General features: G+C 41.3%; 1 protein-coding gene across 1 annotated transcript in view; it reads right to left on the bottom strand.

Moving 5' to 3' along the window:
- PCDH15 (protocadherin related 15) overlaps positions 1-21,788 on the bottom strand; it is a 2,681,631-nt gene that overhangs the window by 1,051,841 nt on the left and 1,608,002 nt on the right. The gene's annotated exons all lie outside the window — the stretch shown is intronic.

Below are 21,788 nucleotides of genomic sequence, written 5' to 3'. Positions count from 1 at the left end.
ATTCACGTTAGAAAAAAGACAAGTTCTTTAAACACAAGAATACTATAAATAAGTGACAAATATGACAGCTGGAGTTTTGATTGCTCTGACATCTAAGAACTCATTCTGATATTCAGAATTTCGATTTGGATACAAGTCGGCGTTTGCACCTAAAAGAGGAATCTACGTTTTGTGGTACGTACCGCTCTTGCGTCTACTGCATGTGTTTTTTTAGTGTAAGACTCAAAGTAATTCAGAAAGGGAAAAACCTCATCATTCTGAGATCCCACACCTTACACTGGTGGAAAACCTGCAGTAGCACCGAGTTCTCCTGCCTTTCCATGTGCTGAACTCAGAATGATGCTTTCATACTGTTCCTGGTAAACACTGTATCCTGCTTTACGGTATTCTCCAGATGTGGCATTAGCACACCAACTGGCTTCATCACTGCAAATAACCTTAAAGTGCCCTCTTTAGGAAAATGGATTCTCTGGCCTACCCTCCTTATCGTTCGCTGTATCACAATCAAGGGCCATATGTACAAAGGTTTTCTGGAGGTCACAAATGTCCCGATTTGAAGATTTGGGCCCCTTGCAAATGTAGAAAAAACATGTTTTAATGTACATAAGACTAACTATGATTCGATAACTTGTTACCAAATCGCAATTTGGCTTTTTGAATCAGTATTTGGAAGAGGCATGTTTAGGGTGTTCCTTTCAAATACCGATTAGCAGTGGTATGTATTGATGTAGTGCGACTGAATTCCAGTTGCAATTCAATAATAATTTTCTGCATTATCTTAGGAGGCTGTAAGCCATTCGCAAATGGGAAAGGCTCCCCAAGAGACTGCTTCCTTTTTGAGAATGTAAAAAAGATAGTGGAGCAAGCAGTGGTCCCACGGACTACTGCCTACTCTTAAAAAATGAAACTCAAAAGATTTATTTTCTGTGCTTTTTTAAACATATCCTGTTTATCTTCATGGAAAATGGGCTGCATAAAAATTCAATTATTTGAAAGCAATCACAGGCATGGTGGTCTGGTAACCTCAGCAGACTACTATTTCTTTGATTCCTAATGGGTCACAAATTGAGAGTTACCTCAATAATATTCATGAGGTAGGATGATTATTGACCCTACTAGGAATTACAATTTTAAGAATATGTTTAGTTTGTTAGGAATTGCAGTTTCCTAATTGCCATTCAATAAGACTCACAATTTGGAGATCACAATTCCTATTTTTAGGCTCAAGCTTGAAAGCGCTCTGGCCTGTTGTATTCTCTCTGTGGACTTTTAACCATATCCATGTCACGCTGATCACTTTCATTTAAAAATGTGCTTACTTTCATTTGTGAAAGGCATGCATACGTCATGCCTTTTCTGGTGTTTAGCCCTCCTTGTTTTCCGCATGGTTTCTGGACTACTCTTTTTTTTAAATTTCCTACACAGCGCCATCTCGCTGGGCAGTAATCAAGCACTTTGCATGACTACCAGTTTATTTCTATTGTATCCAAGCGCTGCTTGGCAAATTCAAGGTTTTACACAACCCAATCACACTCACTTTATTTTAAATATTTATTGGTGCATTTCCCCAGTCCTCATCCACACCCCGGCCTGCCCTCCCCTTGAGATTGGCGGCTGCCGCTGATTTCACCTTTCTCCTACATACCAGGCTAAGGCTAGCCAGGGGTGGGGTCGTTATTGTTACAGCACCAAGCTCTGTCCCCCTTTCCTTTCCCCATCCCCCCACGAACAAGAAATAAATGCCACCCAAGGGAAGCACTATAAGGAGGAGGTTAATTTGCAGAACACTGTGTGCTTCTGGCAGTTCAGACTACAAAACATAACATTACAGAAAAGATGCTGTATCATCGTGAATGCAGAAAAAAAGATCTCATATTTTACGGTTTCCTACATGCCACCATCCTCTTAACCTGCGATTTTTATATGCTAAAATAAAACATGCGTGGGAGTGTTTTGCTTAGTCTCCCTTAAGACCTACTATTGGTATCGTGGTATCCAAACCGATACCCCAAAATAACTGGCAAAGGGGTCGTTTTCTTTCCGGGCCTCCGTAGAAGACCCTCATTCTAAATGGTTTCATTAGAGAGCCTGAACAGGCTCCTTGCTAGAGACAGAAAAGTAATGCAAGAGTATTTTTTGTTCGATTAGAAATCATTTGCATTGCTGTGAACAATAGTAGCCCGAGCGATTACAGCACCTCACGATCCTTTCCTTGATTAACATGCTTTATTAAAGATGAACCTTTAGGCAACAGTGAAGGGACAGTTTTTGTTCGGTTATTGAATGCGGACCCAACAAAGTGGATATTCCTGCATTACTCCTCAGTCAAACTGTGTGAAACTGCCCAGATCAGTGTGTTTTTCCTTCCCTCAGTTCTGAAAATAAATGTGACCTGCTATGCATGAGAGTTCATGCTATCGACTTAGGTGGACTTTAGCTCTCTTTCTTGAGGCTGCTGTAACATATGTCCCGCCTCCCTGCCCCAACAAGGAGGAAGTGTAACGCGTCCCAGCAAATATTCCACGCACCTGCCAGCTGACGCCAGTGCCCTGCTGAAATATCTACTCATAAATGACAGCTATTTGAAGCCTTTAAAACTGTAATATCCGGACTGCAACATGGAATGAGCTGGGCTCATTGGGTTCAGTGAGTAAAACAGGGTCACGCTTAAACTGAAAATTGAAGTGAACACAAACATAAAAATGTACCAAACAAAAGAGGTGTATGTGTGTGTGTGCACACTGGTAAACGATGTTTTCACTCCGGGCGTCAATTTTCTCTCTCTCTCTCTCTCTCTCTATATATATATATATATAAATACAACCATTCTCTATGCCTTGGGTGTCCACGAATGAATGAATAAATATTTATTCTTTCAGTTACTTAAAATTGATACTACAAGACGTGTTTTCATTCAGTTTGCAGGTACGTCTGATGAGTGCCTGTCAGGCGATTGTATGAGAAAGGCTGCAATAAAAATGTTCACCAGTATGAGGGTTACTGCGGTATGTTCGCAGATTAACTGAAGCGTATTCGCAAGGTCAGTAATGAACATTTTAAGATATCTTCAAGAATACTGGATGATCTTGCCGTCAAAGGGTAAAGCACTACAATGGAGAAACATGGTATTGCTTAATGCCACACTTGAGTATATACTTTAGGTTAGTACAGTCCTATACCAGGTACTATTTTTTTTAAAAAAGCCATTTACTTTAATCTCAGGGCATGTGCACTAAACTATAGTGGGCTTTCAACAAAAAATGTTGTACATTCTTAAGGTCTGCACAATACAATGCTGTTTACTGCCACATCCGGTTCACCAAAATTCGGTGCATCCTCAGAGCATACACAGAACAATGTTAAGCACTGGAAGATCGTGTTATCACGACCTGCTGTGTCATCAGGATCTGCAGTACCATGTTGTGAACTGCTATTGTCTTTCCGCCACAGTTTGCATACTAAGGGGCATATTTATACTCCGTTTGCGCCGGAATTGCGTAGTTTTTTTGATGCAATTCCAATGCAAAACTAACTCCATATTTATACTTTGGCGTTAGACGCGTCTAGCGCCAAAGTCCATGGAGTTTGCATAATTTTTTAGCGTGGACACCTACTTTGCGTTAATGAGATGCAAGGTAGGCGTTCCCGTCTAAAAAATTGACTCCGAGGCATGTGCGCCGTATTTACACTCCCGGGCAAAATTTACGCCCGGGAGTGGGCGGGTCAAAAAAAATGACGTACGGCCGATTTTGCGCCGTTTTTTAGCGCCTGGAAAAGGCAGGCGTTAAGGGACCTGTGGGCTAGGTGCCCTCCCATGCCCCCAGGGACACCCCCTGTCACCCTTGCCCACCCCAGGAGGACACCCAAGGCTGGAGGGACCCATCCCAGGGACATTAAGGTAAGTTCAGGTAAGTCTTTTTTTATTTTTTTATTGTGGCATAGGGGGGCCTGATTTGTGCCCCCCTACATTCCACTATGCCCAATGACCATGCCCAGGGGACAGAAGTCCCCCTGGGCATGGCCATTGGGCAAGGGGGCATGACTCCTGTCTTTGCTAAGACAGGAGTCATTTCTATGGGGGTTGGGAGTCGAAAAAAATGGCGCAAATCGGGTTGAGGCGAAAAATTTGCCTCAGCCTGACTTGCCCCATTTTTTGACGCCCAAGCTCCATATCCCCCTACGCCGGCGCTGCCTGGTGTACGTCGTTTTTTTCCACGCACACCAGGCAGCGCCGGCGGCTAACGCCGGCTAACGTCATTGATTAGATACGGCGCCCGCATGGTGCTTCAGAATGGCGTTAGCCGGCGCTAATTTTTTTGACGCAAAACTGCGTTAGCGCAGTTTTGCATCAAAAAGTATAAATATGGCCCTAAATGGTTTCGTACTGGAACTAACGGGGTTCTTCCCACCAATTACTATTAATGGGGTCTGCTAATTACAGTGATATGTACTGCCATTGTCTTTCTATTAAATTGTGATGTATACTGTTGGCCTGCACGCTACAGTGGTGTGTGCCAAAATGTCCTTTTCACACCTCAGTATATTCTGAGGCTCAGTAGTACGCCCCTGCTCCCTGGTTTGTGTTATCCAGGGCATCTACATTCTTCGCTCCCCGTCTTAAAATGGAGAAATCTACATTCAGATGTCAGGACGACCTTACAGCATGTGCCACATACTGACCCAAGTCTTTGGCGCTAAAAGAGTGCCACCGTACACATACGTCTCCTAGTCGTATGTGTTTATGCATTGCCATGTGTTAATAGCTCTAACTCGAGCAAACGCGAGACCCATTGCATTTCAAATGTTTTTTTTGTACAGCTGGCACCAAATGTTGTTTACAAAAATGTTATCTCATTGGAGCTAAGCATTGCAAAACAATACCCAGTGGCTCAATATAATTATAAAGCATATTTAGGACATGAAATGTCGTCAGAGGAGATATTTGCAAACGATATTCAGATATCCATCCTTGGTCACACCATAAACTCACCACCGATTCGTCATGGCGGCTTCTTGAAGATCACCATTTATATTAAATTGATCACATACGTCTAACATTTCAAGTAATAATGTGGAGAGTTCCTTCAGGTACATGCTCCAAAAGCAAATCCGCAGTAAAAAAGGGCTCCTTAAAATTACTCCATATAAATGTACCTAATTGTTCCGAATTACTTTTCACTGGCATCTATTTTAAAACAAGTTTGAAACAGCTTGCTCCCTCAACAAGATGAGAGACGTGAGAAGGCCCCGAACCTCCACTCCACCCCTACTATAGCGACGCTCACTCATCAGGCCAATCTATTTACTGACTTTTCTGTCGTGGAACGGAAAATCCCGTCAAAAACCTTACTTGTACTGTTGCAGACGAGGCTTCTTCTGTGAGGACAGATATAATTTATTTGGTATCTATAGGAGTATCACACAGACTTGAGAATGTGTGAATGACAACTACACCACAAACAGCATGATATATATAATGTTTGTGCTTGCTAAAGAAAGTTCACACACTAACGTAATTTTGTGATTTTAGCAGATGCCATGAATCGCAAGGTTGTCCATGCGCAGTATATTTATTCACCTTGATGTGTGACATTTGAAATTATTTTACTACTGTATCATTTTCTCCGGAGGTTTCGTAACAATGTGCTTCTGGTTAAATGCCGCAGCCATCTGTTGACCTGAAGATTACTTGCAGCCTTCTGTCAGCATTCTTAATGATACAATAGATCCAACCTTTCTAAAATACGTTTTTTCAAAGGGCTTCAAAATGTGCTTTGAGAAGCGTTCATTTGGAAAGGGAAAGCTATATTACCTAAAAGGTCAGATACCTTTAAAATTATTTTTATGTGCGGCACCAGAGTTTGTTTCCCTTTCGCATTGACTACTATTCCTCTGGTGTTTTAGACGCATACGCAATGAATGTGCTGCGTGTGGCCTAACCTCAGAAAGTTCAACGCAGTTTGCATAACCAATCACCCTTTGCTCCGGCAGATCTGAGAAAGTCGCTAAATTATGCATCTAATTTCTGTCAGAGGGCGCTCCAAGTGATTTGGCATTTCTCTAACGGTATTTGCTCAGATCTATAATAAGATGATTGCGCGAGGACAAACGCCAGACACACATATTTCTCAACATGACTTCCTCAGATCGGCCAGGCTCAATACAAAAATAACATGAGTGTTGAGATTCAGCCTTTGTGAATTTGGTCGCTGCAGTCTTCGAACGGTAGGAAAGCTTTTAGAGTGACTGAAAAGGTGCACAAAGGGCGACAGGTGTAGAAAGATCCAGGATTGATGAAAGCTATGAAACGTGTCCTCCCGCACAGGCTTCTTGATACTGATGGGGAAGGACTAAGTGGATTATTGTAGTATTCAATTCCTAAAGCCCACGCTGGAACAAAGGAACCGCTAAAAGGCGAAGGAGGGAGCAGGGGTGCAGTCGCACAAGCTTGATTTATAGAATAGTGCTCGACAATCTCCGTTTGTGTGTGATTCTGGAACAAAAATACAATAGATAATGCGTGATAGTGGAACATCTGAAGGCCACAAGTCTGGATACTTAGGGGCATATTTATACTCTGTGCCGAATGTGCGTCAAAATTTTTGACGCACAATCGGCGCAAACCCTGCCCCATATTTATACTTTGACGTCCGACCCCGCGGGCGTCAAAATTCCACCATGTGCGTCATTTTTTGGAAGGGGGAACCAGCCTGGCGTTAATTATATGCGAGGTAGGCGTTCCCTTCCAAAAAATGACTTTAAGGCCTGTGCCCCATATTTATGCTCTGACATCATTTTGACGCACAGGAGGGGGTGGGCCTTAAAAAAGGACGCACAGCCTGATGGGCGCCGTTTTTTAACGCCTGGGTCAGGGCAGGCGTTAAGTGACCTGTGGGCTCGGAAGGAGCCCAGAGGTGCCCTCCCCTGCCCCCAGGGACCCCCCCTGCCACCCTTGCCCACCCCAGGAGGACACCCAAGGATGGAGGGACCCATCCCAGGGAAGTAAAGGTAAGTTCGGGTAAGTCTTTTTTTCAGATTTTTTTTGTGGCATAGGGGGGCCTGATTTGGGCCCCCTACATGCCACTATGCCCAATGACCATGCCCAGGGGACATATGTCCCCTGGGCATGGCCATTGGGCAAGGGGGCATGACTCCTGTCTTTGCTAAGACAGGAGTCATGTCAATGGAGGCTGCGCGTAAAACAAAAATGGCGCAAATCCGGTTTGAGGCCTGAATTTTGCCTCAGACCTGACCTGCCCCATTTTTTGACGCACAACCCCCATTTTCCCATACGCCGGCGCTGCCTGGTGTGAGTAATTTTTTTTGACGCACACCAGTCCGCAGCGCCGGCTAACGTCATTCCATAAATAAGGCGCCCGCATGGCGCGTTGGAATGGCGTTAGCCAGCGGTAAAACTTTTGACGCACAACTGCGTTGGCGCAGTTGTGCGTCAAAAAGTATAAATATGGGCCTTAAAGTGTGAGAGAAAAGCAATGGAGGTATCAACTTGTAACACCTCATTGTGAATTAATATCTGTATCAGCTTGAGTGCACCATGACACCAGTTTACATACCCTTTGTAGGGCTAAACAATGTAGGGCGAGATTTACTATTCTTTGATGCAAATTGACACAGCAGCATTGCCTTGTATCAAAGAGAGATAAATTGTGGCATTTCAACAACAACATTTATATTTCTCTACCCCTTTTCTGGCACTCTTGTGGCAGCCATGTGCCAACATGCACACCCTTGCGCCATAATGCAAGGGTGTGTGCATTTTTTGAAGTATAGTTTTTCTACTGGAAGGAGTCCCTTCCAGTGCAAAAACTATGCTTTAAATCTTTTCCCATTCTATGCGTGCAGTACAATGTAGCACACATGCAAACTTAGTAAAACAATTGTATTATGCAAGTTTGCGCTGCTTTTGCTTAATAAAATTACAAAAATGCGGCGCTAAAAAAGTATAAATATGGGCCAAAGTAACATAAAACAGTGCGGAGCTCAACGTTGTGTTACTCATCAATACTAGCCAATGCAAATCCTGATTTGCGTTGGATAGTAAGTGCCACCCAAACACTTTGCACTGGGTTTTCATCACAAAAGTAACACAAAGCAAAAGTAAATCTGGGCCTCACTGTTGCAAGGAATATGCTGCTTTCACAAAGGAACAAAAGGTTGCATTTTTATTTCTCACAGGCATTTGGTAAATACAACGATGAAATAAGCAAGGGCAAAGGCACCGTTATGGCTTCAATGTGCTAGTACATGCCAGCATACACATGCACAAATTAGCATAGATTTGTCGTCCTGTGCCTTTGTGCACAATGCAAAAACAAACACCTTGAGCACAGTATTGCAATTTGTTTTCAATGTTTCCCACTCACATATTCCAGTAAAAACGTGTAAATTTGTTTTGCATAAATTACATTGCATGTATAGCAGTAAAAGAACTGGTGTACCAGTGAAATAGATGCACAAAACCTATGGACAGTTGTATAAATATACATGCCTCCCATACTCGTAGACAAAGTCCAGGAGTGCTACAGAAGAGTGGTTAAAGAAATCTGATTCTTATGTAAGTAACATGTACACAGGTGTATGTTAATAGGTACTCTCAACAATTTGTAAGAAGAGTTCTGATACTTATCTATTAACTTCGCATGTGTTGCAGACATTTTGGGAAAGTGAACCATTTATCTGGATTTCAATGAGAGATGGGAAGAAGAAGGAGGATGGTAGCAAATGTTTTAGTTGGGATAGAACATTATTGGTAAATTTAATTAGAAATGTGTCTATTTGCTTTATATTAAACTGGCGTTTTTGACAAAATGTTCAAAACATGCAAATGTAGGGCTTTCAAAAATGTTGTGAGGTAAAGTCTTATGCAGAAAATAGAGAACAGGATAGTCTGACAAAATGTGCTGGATTCTAGCACTCCACATTACAAGTGCCGTAGGTCATAACGCAACTGTAGTATGGGCAGTGTGGTGTCTGTCATGTTTCTGATGGAGGATCCCATTCTTCAAAACAGCACTAGCTTAAATAGGGTGGTTTACACAGGAGCAACATAACAACAGATGTAGACAAAACATAAAACATGGTTTCAGTAATTCAGAGCCTATGCCATTTATATTCTTCCTAATAGTTCAGGTAGGTCCATATTCTGGGGGGACCTGAGGCTGATAGACAATGTGCATAGAATGTAGCCCATATACCCGAAAGGTTAGCTAGGGAAGTCTCACATATTAGAGATGTGGAGACAGCAGTGACTATAATCTTGTGTGAGGGAGTTGAAACTGTATGCCTAGATTGGATAAACAATAATAAACAGTTGTGTAAAGAGGTCAGAAGGTTCTCCTCAGGCTTGCATATTCTTTCTGATCCGTGGCCTGCCTCTACAAGTCTTTAGGGGCCATCAGGCATGAGGCTAAATGTTCAGCCTGATGCAGTTGTAATGAAGGGGGTTGCCAGAGGAATAAATGATAAAACTGTGTGCAGTGTTAAGAAATATGAAGGATTTTAGAACTAGGAGAACATCTCATGCACTCACTTTATATTAACAATCCTCCACAAGGAGCAAATAAAAAGGATCACCCAATTACAGCTTGCTGTCTGGTTTAGATATCTGCTGAAATAAATACTTTCCATTTAGTATGGATATACTTTTTGCTAAAACTGATCTGGTGGATAGGAAATTTGGTATCAAGATCAAGGTCAAGTATGCTCTCCTAACTCACCTAGCTGAGGATGGACCTAAAGTGTGCCCAAGCAAACTGCAGTAGTGTCAAAAAGGAGCCCAATATTTGTGCCATATCATTGAAAAGGGAACAAGAGAACTGTCATGAGAGAGATGGAGGCCATTCTAAGAAAAGCAAAGTCAGAATGTTTGTGGGAATGGTTGGCTACTGCAGAGAGCGAATACATACACTTTCCTTAGTGGCTAAGCCTTTACTGAGGCTGACACACAGAGATGTCTAAGAATACCCAATTACACCAAGAGTTTTACCTCGTTTTGTATTGAGAGGGAGAGCTGTGACCCTGTTGCTGCAGGGCTACCTGGTTGTATAAAACCAGTAACAGCCATGAACATCAGTCTAGAGAGGTGTCAAAGCACAGTGAAGGGACATCCTTTGACTGTTATGGTCCCTCACACAGTTGATGTTCTGCTAACAAGAACCAAAATTCTAGGTTAACAAAATATGAGCAGCAAGTTATCACTCCTGACAATGTGAGATTTAAGCACTGCTGAGTTTTGAACCCCAGCACCCTGTTACCCATGTCCGAAAGTGATGTATCTGATAATATTGAGCATGACTGCCTAGATGTCATGGAGTTATGCACAAGGGCAAGGTCTGATATACAATATGAGCCTTTAATTAGACCCGATTTTGTTATTTTCTTTGATGGCTCATGTTTAAGAAAGAATTATGGTTCCCTGAGACCACCTTACTCTATTTGCACAAACTAAGGCAATTTGAAAGCCTCATAGCTTCAAGGTGTTACCTCAGCACAAGCTGCAGCACTGATTGCATTTACCAGAGCTTACAGTCTAATAGCTCAAATGTGAGTGACTAGTTTTACAAATAGTCACTATGACTTTGGTGTGGTCCATGACTGATGTCAGGTATGGTCATAAAGAGGTTTCTTGATATCTTCTGGTTCTTCTATTCAGAATGGTGAGCATGTGAGGAGACTGCTAGAAGCTTTACAGCTTCCAAATGAAATTGTATTCTTATTAAATGTGCATCTCACAGGAGTGGCAATGGTCATGTCATAGTCAGCAACAGACATGCAGACGGCGTGGCACATTATTGTACAATTGTGGCCTTAACATTTAATGGAATATTCACAGATACACCCTTATCTCTTCAGTCTGGATGTCTATAGTTGGCATATGTGAGGAACTAAAAAGCTTGCAGGAAAATGTTTCAGAAGCAGAACAACAAGGTTAGGGCAGAGAAAGATGTAGCATGGATGAGAATGACATTTGGATTTTAGCAGATGGGAGAACAGTGTTGCCAGACAATTTGCTATCTCCCACAAAACAACATTTCCGTGTCCCACATATTTAGGTATTGGTGCAATGATCTGGTCCGATAGACAGCATTGTTTTAACCCCTGATTCAGGATGCACACTGAACAATTGTGTCACTGTTGTCTCATATGTCAAAAGATAAATGTAGGGAAATTATGAAAAGCTTGCAAAGCGCATGAATGCCTGGAGGCTTCATGCTTCTGCAACTGAGCAAAGATCGGAGAGGGCCATTACTGATTGCTGATAACCAGTTTTTTTTTAAATTTCCTGAAGATTAACAAATTGGTGGCAGATTTCAAGTTTAATGGTAGACTGCTCCATTTTAAGGCAGTGCATATAACAAAGTTTCTGCCTGTCAAAGAAGGTTGTTTAAAAGTGGGGAATGTCGAGTTTTTAGATCAGCCGATTGTAGTGTTCTGCTAGGAAGATACCATTTAAACATCTCTTTCAGGTAATCACGGCCCAGTCTAGGAAGTGCTTTATAAGCAATGCAAAGAGCCTTAAAGGTGATACACTGCTTTACGTAAAGCCAAAGTAGCTTGCTTATTGCCTGGGATGCCTATTGAAACCTAGTTATATTCATGGGGCAACCGTGTGCAATATTCAAAGTTTATTCAAGGATCTTTTTTGCAAGTTCTGATAAAGACCATTGCAATAATCATTTCTAGATTGGGCTAGGGCCATGACAGCAGTCGTCTGTAAGTCATGCAGGATATCTTGAGAGATTTTCTTTATTATCCTAAAAGTATAGATGGGAGAAGAAATTATTGACTTGACTTGATCCTTAAAGGTCAATTTCTCATCAACTATGACACCTAGGTTTTTCACCTTCTTGACTGGAGTAGGAAGAGTCCCTAAGTCTTGAGGCCACCATGAAGGGAACCAGAAGGAGACATCATTACTAAATAAAATGACTTTAGTCTATGCAGAATTTATTTTAATACAGTTGTTATTCATCCAATTGCTGACTGCACTCATACAATTCTGGAATCTCTTTCCCATGTTATTCCTGCTCAAGAGCAACAATTTGGGTGTCACCTATGCAAGATACCAGGGATAACCCAAATGTTTTATTCATGCTGGCAAAGGGGGTAAAATAGGTGTTAAATAGAGTTGGGCTCAATGATGGGCCCTGAGGGACCTCACACCGCAAAGAGAAGGGATCCAATGTAAACTCCTTTAGAGCCACACTTTGTACATGATCGGAAAGGAAAGAACATAGGAGGGCCAGTGGTGCAACTTTGATCCCAATACTCTGTAAATGGTCACTCAACAAATCATGATTGATCATAGCAAATGCTGCAGATAACTCAAGTAAGATAAAGGCTACTCTGCCTGCCTTATTGCCTTATCTAGTGTTGTCCTAATGTCTTCGGTGGCCACGATTAGAGCAGTTTCAATGCTGTAGCCACTCCTAAATCTGAACTGTTGGATGCACCAAAACTATTTTCCGCTGTTTCAGAAAGTAACCTGATCTGAACATTTCATTACAAAATCTTGTCAGGTGAGATGCAACAATGTCCGGTACTAGATGGATTGTTGATAGTGGGCATGGGTCTGATGGGCATCCACATTTAGTGGTAGAAATGAGATGTTTTACCTATTCAACCATAAGGTGAGTACATTCACTGAATGTTTCTTTCCCTGGGGCCAGGGAGAAAGTAGTATTATTTTACAGAAAACCTATACATTCTCCACTTTATTTTGAAAAAAGTTAGCAAGAGAATTACATGAAACCTGGCTACACCCTGCCAAGATTACAATGGGCACCAATGGTGAGTTTGGTGTGAAAATATTTTTGAATAGACTTTTTTGAAAATTCGATTTGTTTGATAAAAAATCCAAGTTTTCTTTTTGTACTAAGGTTCTATAGTCTGCAATGCACTGCTTATATTTTTCTTTATCCAAGATATTATAGTCCTTCTTCCGTTTACGTTCCTGCCCGTAGCAGCATTTTTTTAAAGCCCTTAGTGTGTCTGTAAACTATGGCACAGATGGTTTACTTCTATTATGCACACAAACTTTGGTGGCACAAGAATATTTACTTCAGATCCCAGCCAGTCTGAATAACCCAGAGACAGTAGGTCTAAGTCATCTGTCCATGCTGACTAAGTCCCTGCTAATGGCTGGTTGAATTGTGAGGCTTGAATTTGTTGCCATGCAATACATGTGATACTTGAGTATGGTGATGGATCTTGACTGGAGGTGTTTTATGAAGCTTTTCTATCTCAAACATGACCACTTTATGGTCAGTCCAGGACATCTGACTTAGCTATCAAGGACTGTTTGTAAAGATTCCCCTAAGAGTATGCCCAGCAAGATGTGTTGGACCATACACAATCTGGGTCACAGCAAGACAGTTTAAACTTACTACTAATGAATCTGTGTCTTTACGCAGTTGGGCCATCAAATAAAAATTAAAATCTCCAAAAACTGTAAAATCTGTTATAAGTAAACAGGATTCTAAAAGAGAACTAATTGCTTCTACATGTGTTGCCCTTGGCTCAGAAGGGCAGTATACAAGAAACACATTGAATTATTGTTTTTTTCTTAATTCAATGTTAAATGAAAGAACCTTGCATTCACTAGGGGGTGCTGGCATGAACATGGATGTCATTGTGTTCCCATAAACAACAGCTAACCCCATCCTCTATGTCCTGTCTAATCAGTGGTAAGCATACCTGGGAGGAATGGTGGAAACCATATCTGAACCAGACATGAGATCAGTCCATGTTTCAGTTGCAAAAGGAATGTCTAGTTGATAGTTGGCTATGAAGTCGGAAAATTCTAATTTGTTTTTTAAATTAATTCCAGTTAAACTGAGTCACTTAGGGAGATCAGTTGGCCCTTTCAACAGGGTGCAGATGGACTTCATCTAAATGCCTATTTGTAATGAGTTGAGATATGTCCTAGCTAGAGTGTGCATTTTCTCTCGATGAGTGAAAGCCTAATGAACAAGGAGAAATGAGAGTTTCACTGTAGCTAAATTTCTGTTAAGGGAACTGTTATTGAGGTTTAGAATGCCGGTTTCTCTGGAGTAAGTTTGAGGGACCCATTTTAATGAGATCCTTAAGATATTTCATGAAGCTGTACAAGTGGAGCAGAAGGTGCATCGTAGCTACAGACCAGAGGCTTCTGGTAAAGTGATGCAGTTCAATGGTACAATCAAGTCCTAACAGGCAAAAGTCTGTGCATCCACTTCATTGAAGTGGCCTGATGCTTTGTTTTTGCTGTTGATAAGCCTTTGAGGTAAACATGACAGAAAGACAGGTTATCTCCTCACAAGACCTTCAAGGGAAGAGTCATGGCACTACTTGCTGAACCTGGAAATGCACTTGTGAGCATAACAGATGACCTGGTACTTGATTACTGAAAAGGATTGGATTATATGGTACATTCTGCCTCTCAACATGATGAAGCTGTCACCGCAAATGTTCATTGAGAGCAGAGCCACGAGTGGAGCCCGTGGACTGGTTGCTGATCAAAAAGCATGCAAGGAAGTCTTGTATGGAATCAAAGTGGAACGGCTCCTCCCACGTGATTTTAATTACAGACAGAGCTGTAAAAATGTGCTGGAGTGCCAAACTGGGTGCTTACATTGCATACCCAGAGAAGAAGAGATCCGCACGAAGAAACAGAGTTCTATGAGACAGAACCAAAAGCACTGGTGACAGTACCACCACAAATTGTTCAAGTCAAACAAGTACAAGGAGCAACACAGTGAGGATAAAGAGGAGAAGAACTGCAGACAGGTGAAGAAGTCAGATTTGCGGATATCTCAGAGAGTGGCATTGGAGATCTTGGTATAGAAGGTGGAGAACCAATAACTCAGACTGAAGTGACAGTTGAAATACTTCCAGGCCCACAAGAGGATCCAGGAGAAGGAACAAGTTGTGAATCAAGAACAAAAAGAGACACCCACAATGCTACATGGCTAAGAGCCTACAGTTGGGAAAAGCTGAGGTCAAGTGTGTCAAGTTGAATCCATACTGCCAACAATTGATGATATGTCAACGTCAAGCGGTATAAGTGACACCGAAGGAGATCAACAAACACCGAGAAAATTCAATAGAGCCAGAATACCTTGTTGAAGCTATTCAGCACCTGAATGGACTTACTACTTGTGTCAAGTGCTAAGTATCCCAATATCAGAATTGCTTGACTGGAACAAAGAATTACCTGGGCCACCATGAAGTAGTTTAAAAATTAAGTTAGGAAAACCTGCTGAAAGCTCATTGAGTGTAGAACACTGTTTGCCCCATTGCAGCATAAAAAAAAATGACACAATGATGGTGCAAAGGCTTTGTAAATGAGACCCTAAGTAACTGAACGTAAATAATTAACATTTGCTGCTACACATCTCGTTTGAAAAGATCTGACTTTAGACAAACATGCGTGTCCTAATCAAAGCTAGATGCTATAGTATTATGGGTATTACAGTTTAATTCATTGTTTTATTAGTTATAGCAATATTATTAGTGATCCACTTCTTCACAAATAACAGCAAAATCTTTATTTTCATTTACTAACAAAGCATCTATGTTCTTGACATAGGTCAGAATGAGATAAAAGCCTAATTTGTAGCATACCATCACATTTCTCTTTCGTATGCTACTTCATGCAGTGTTTTACTTAGTTTAGTTTATAGAAAATGACAATTGGACTATTATTACTCTAACTTTGACTTGATTATTTCAAAAGTATCTTCACTAAAAGAGCATGAACTAATATCCACAGGCTAATGAAATGGAGAAAGCTTGGCATTATTTTAAATATTTTATTCCTAAAGATAGTTTTAAAGCATATGAGAATAATCAAACCTGTTTAATGAACCCATTAGAGACAACCTTTCTCATGATGTTAGAAGAGAGTAGAACACACTTTGAATGCAGTACTAATAAAAATGAGGGTGTTTTGAAGAATGTTTGGAAAAGGAAGAAGATAGGTATAGAAGAAAAAAATTCACATCCAAGATTAAATTTAGATAAGAGCCATAAAGGTAAATTGTGTTTTCAAAAGATGAATTCAAAACAGAAAGAGACTTGTCCTAAATAGTAATTATGAGCTCACATTTGAGCTATCAGGAGGTACATGGCAGATTCTATGGGGAGACGATCCAACTATACCTTAAGTTTACTTTGTATGCGTAGAGAATGCATTTTTCAGATTGCCTGCTGATTTGCTATCAGGAGGGTATTTGCTATCTAGGTTTGCTTGTTCCAAAAATGTATCATGCACAGAGTTTAAATGCTTTAACAATGACCCCTGCACAAACATACACATGTAGTGGTAATGAAGGGAAACAATTAGTAGGAGATAGGGAAGCAATTAGTAAAATACATATTTGGAGCTATTACTCTAGAAGTAGGAGTGATACTAAATGATGAAAAGATTACAACGTTTTCAAAAGTAGTGGACAAACAGGCAACTAGCCCTCCCGGAGCATTATTAATTGAAATTGCAGAACTAGTAGTTGTTAGATCAATGGTTTTACAAAATAGATATGCTTTAGACAATTTATTTACAAAAAAAGGTGGAGTCTGCAAGACGTAGAAAGTAGAAAATTGTTGCACATAAATACCTGACAAGAGATAGAAAATTGTAGAATGCACAAAGAATATTTATGACATAAAGCTTGAACTAGAACCTTTAAAAACCACTAGTACAGCAAAAAGTTTCACAAAAGCAATTTCTGCAATAGGCAATTGTATTAATGAAGCAGGAGTGGAATCTGCAAAGCTATATGACTGCCTGTGTTAATTGTAGTTGTTTGTTTCCTGTCTACATTAGGAGTATACAAAGGTATGAAAGCATCATTGCAAAAGACGAAAACTGGGGAAATACCTAAACAAATGAAGAAAGATTTAGAATTAAATAGCTTCATTAGCAAAGAACACCAGAAAGTGAAAGGCAGGAAAAATCTAATGAGAAAAAGAAAAGACTCAACTCAAGGCAAGTGTGTGCTTTGAAAGCATCTGTGAATGAAATTTGTGATAGTTGGAAACCATCCGATGGGAGAGCTTGCAGAAGCATTTTAATAATGAAAAGTAATGTAATTAACATGTAGAAATAAATGTGTAATACTCAGACTAAAAGCTGTATTTTAAACACAAGTGAAAGCAGTAGGCTTTCATAGCTATCAATGTTCATTTTTAAAGATTGTAGAATGCATTTTTCCACAAAACTCCAACATAGGTCAGGAATGTGAAATGTTAAACTATGAATGGTGCAAATGTACTGACAAAGAATTATTTAATAGAACATTGTTATTCTTCGACCTTCTCTTAAGCATAGTTTTAATAAAATATAATAACTCATTAGTTTCTGTAGTTATAAAAAATAAACTACAATATAACACCTAAAATCATAAAACTTCAAATGCAGATATCTGGTCATGTTCCCCCAGGTCAAGGTCAAAAGTTCAAGCCAACCACAATTGAGTGCATGTTGGATACAGCACCAGCTTAGCACCATTGAGGATTTTCCTACTCAAGTTTTGTGCCAAGAGTCCTGTTCACAGTGGAGAGGTTCGCTGGTAGCAAGAAATGCGTCACTGGCAATGGTCAACGGGGCACAAAGAGCAGGCTGAGTGACGTGGGCAGGTAGGCGAGAGCCATGTGATGGCGATCTATGCTGGCAGACAATACTTGCTGTGCAAAGAGAGGAACTTATGCCTGCTCATGCTGATTCTCTGTGCGAGCAGCGAGGTTCCAGTGCAAACAGGCCTGTTTGCTGTCACAAATAGCCAAAAGTTTTAATTAAAAAGCTCTAGAACCACTCCCAGGAACTCATTGAGGATGCTGGGGCTGCAATGTCCTGAGGCTTAGATAAGGAGGCCAGCAGACGAGCCCTTTGAGTCACTCTGAGGCCTTGAGTTCCAGATGTGTTCCAGTTCCAGTTCTTTCTCCTGAGGCAAGAGGGCAGCAGACCAACCCAGCAGGTCAGTAGGTTTTTGCAGAGCAGCAGTCCAGCAGAGTGGCGGCCCTTGTAGCAGCACAGCAGTCCTGCTCCCTGACAAAGTATCCACAGGTTCAGAAGTGTACTGTCTTGGTGGTGTCAGAGGTCCAGTGCATGTACTGAGTGGTGCATTTCAAGTGGGAGCGACTTCAAAAAAAGGCCTTAGAAGTGATCAGAGGCTCTGCCCTTCCTGTCCTGCCTGCAGTCTCACTATACGGGGGGTATGCAGCCCCTTGTGGGAGTACACAGCCTTTTAAGGTATGATTCCAGCTCTTCCCCCACCATCCTGCTAAAATGGCTCATTAAGTCACACCTCCAATTGTGTGGGGCTTTCTTAGGGTAATACACAAAGCCCTAATATCACCCACCTCTAACATGTGATCAGAGACAGGCAGCAGGCACCAAATGTCTAAAGCAAAAGAATGCTAGCTTTCTAAAAGTGGCATTTTCAGAATTGCAATTTAAAATCTGACTTCACCATAAGTTAAAGCTTCAGAGATACCAAACTTGAGCATTTATATCTTCCTAGTAAATTACACTTATAAATAGTAGTAAGGTTATCCCAGTGTTATGCTATGGGAGAGATAGGCCTTGTAGTACTTAGAAATTAATTTAAGGGTTTTTCACTGATAGGACATGTAAAACTTAAAAGTACAAGTCCTCCTTTTTCAACACATTAGACCCTGCATCCTGGGCTATCCGGGGCCTACCATAGGGGTGTCTTATTTGTATTAAAAAGGAAGGTTTGGGCCTGTCAAAAGGGTTATTTTGCCGGGTTGACATGGCAGTGTAAAAGTACAACTACATGCTCGGCAATAGCAGGCCTAAGCCATGGTTTAAGGGCTACTTAGGTGGGTGGCAGAATCAGTACTGTAGTCCCACTAATATTTAATTTACAGGCTATGGGTACATATAGTACCAATTTCCTAGGGACTTATAAGCAAATATGCGGGTGCACCAACATCACCATATTTTAAGGAGAGAGAACAAGCACTTTACCACTGGTCAGCAGTGGTTAGAGTCCTAAATCCAACAAAATGAATTCAGTAAAAATAGGAGGAGGAAGGCAAAAAGTTTTGGGGGAGACTACAGAAAGGCCATTTTCCAACACTGGGGTAGCACCACAGTGTTTGACTATGCATGAGTGTAAATGGAGTGATAATAGTACACAGCAAAGTAATCCACTAAACCAATGGCTGTCATATATACGTCTGTCATGTGACCAAGTGATGAAACAGAAACTTGAGTCTAATGGGAACCATAAACGGACTACTAGCACAGTCTAAAGGTAGGGCAATTTCTATGCCAGAATCTCATCAAACTATTCCAAAGGGTCTTTATCAATGCATGGTGTCTAGACATGTAACTAATGACCATTATGTATGCAAAACTTACAGATGAGGTTGAGTGCCCCCACTTAGCAGAATGCCAGAACAGCGTACAATTCATAGCAGTTCAGTGGTGTGCAAGTCATCATTTCAAGGGTTTACGATGGAAGAGCCACCTGAGGATCTGCCATTAGGCAAGTTGTGGACTTCCTAATTTTAAATGAGATGGGGGGAACTGGGGGTTTGCTGGGGCAGGACTACCACCAGCTAAGTGGAAGCCTCCCACTGAACTAGGGCCATTAACCATGTGACAATGTACAACATTGCAATAACTGCAGAAATATTCAAGTTTTAACCTATTCTCTTAGCATTAGGGCACTGAACAATTATGTGTTCCGTTATGTCAATATCCTGCGCCATTCCTGATTGTATCAAACATTGTAACCTATAAGCTGAATTTTCCGTACAATAGGTAAAATACATACAATAGCCACAAATTCAGGATATACTTATTTTTTGTCATAGTAGTAGCATTTGCTGTAGATCAATATGATTTTGAAGTGCCTGCTATTGTTCCAATGGGTAAAGTTTAAAATATACCTATCAAAGTATAAGAAACATAATGTAGAGCTTCTACACACAGAACATGTAATTGCAGATATCGAAAAAAAACACATTCACCTTGTGTCCTGGTTCAAAAGAGAATAAAAGAATTGGAGAATTGAAAGCTATTGCCCACTCAGATTTTAGTGTTCATTGTTAAAACATTTTATTATATCATTGAGACACTGTAAGCTATGTGTAGGTTTCTCACCATGAATGCTGGCCGTGCACAAGAGGAACCAGTAATAAAAAAAACAATGTGGCCAAATTGAGATCAATGGCTCCCAAGGAGCAATGTAAAATAGAAGTGGCTGTATGTCAGATCAGATCATCTCTGTTCGGAACGGCCAACACAGAGCAAAAAGTGAACATCTGCCTGTCGTGCATAGATCTTGTAAGAAATACATCATGTGAGTGATTTAGGCTTTGGGACTATATCGTAGCAATGCCCTTTCAACAAATTAATATGCAGGCACACTAAGACCCATGTTTATATTCAGTTTGCGCAGAATAAGCATAATTCTTTTAATGCTAATTCAGCGCAAACCTTACTCCATATTTATACTTTGGCGCTAGACGAGTCTAGCACCAAAGTTATGGAATTTACATTGTTTTCAGGATGTGAAAACCTACCTTGCGTCAATTAGATGCAAGGTGGGCATTCCCGCCCAGAAAAGGACGATATAGCTTTAGCGCCATATTTATCCCCATACTAAAATCCAGCATGGGGGGATGGAGGTCTTAAATAATAAAGCAAGCTTAGCACCATTATTTAACGCCTCAGTATGAGCAGGTGTAAGTAGACATGTAGGCATATTTCCATGGTCAGAGGCCATGGACAGTGCCCACAGGTGCCCTTCCATGGCCCCAGGGACACATCCACCCACCCCCACCCAAACCAGAGGGACACCACAGGATGGGAGACCCATCCCAAGTAAGTCGCGGTAAGTATTATTTTTATTTTTATTTTTCCCCACTCGGGGGCCCTGACTTGGGGCCCCCTGTATGGCGTTGGCCTCAAAGGCCATGTCCACAGGCATTTTTCCCATGGACATTGCCATTCGGGTGGTAGGCATGGCTCCTGTCTTTACTAAGACAGGAGCCATGTCCATGGGGGTTGTGCACCAGAAAATGGTGCTACACTGTTTAGAGGCATTTTTCTGCCTCTAAACAGTGTAGTGCCATAATTCGGCACAGAAGCCCAGGTTTCCCCTATGCCTCCCCTGCCCTGTTAGGGCATTAGCGCCGGCTAGCGCCATTCCATAAATGTGGCGCCCGGCCAGCGTCTTGGAATGGTGCTAGCCGGTGCTATTCTTTTTCACGAAAAAACTGAGCTAACACAGTTTTGCATGAAAAAGGGTAAATCTGGCCCTAAGTTTAGGACAATTTTAGAAAGTCTATAAAAATAAACATAGACAGTATATTGTTACATAACACTTCTTCCATTTCTAAGGGCAGTAAACACCATGGGTCTTATTTAGGAGGACTTGGTGTAGGGCAGCCCAGCAAACAGAATTGCGGAGCAGCCCTATGTCAATGTGAAAGGGCAGGAATGCACCATATTTATGCAATACAGTGCATTCCTGCCCTTTCCCCCAGTGCTGGCACACAATTAGCTGCCTAGCACCAACCCAGGCACTATGGTGTGCAGTGAATCCTAGTTTGTTTTAATTGGATAACAGGAGTTAGCTTAGCCTCTGGCTTGCAGACTCGTGCCCCCGTCTCCTAGTGACTTTTAACCTACTTAGCTTGCTCTGTCCTAGCCCATTTAATTATTTAATTAATCTAAGATGGCTGCCTTGTTTATAGTAAGGCCACTTGCTATACTTTGCATTATCAGTGCCACCACGCTAAGGCATCAAGAT

This window comes from Pleurodeles waltl, chromosome 6 (assembly GCF_031143425.1).
Source record: "Pleurodeles waltl isolate 20211129_DDA chromosome 6, aPleWal1.hap1.20221129, whole genome shotgun sequence".
NCBI classification, from domain to species: domain Eukaryota; kingdom Metazoa; phylum Chordata; class Amphibia; order Caudata; family Salamandridae; genus Pleurodeles; species Pleurodeles waltl.
The sequence above is the reverse complement of the archived record's forward strand: the minus strand, read 5'-3'. Positions and strand labels throughout refer to the sequence as shown.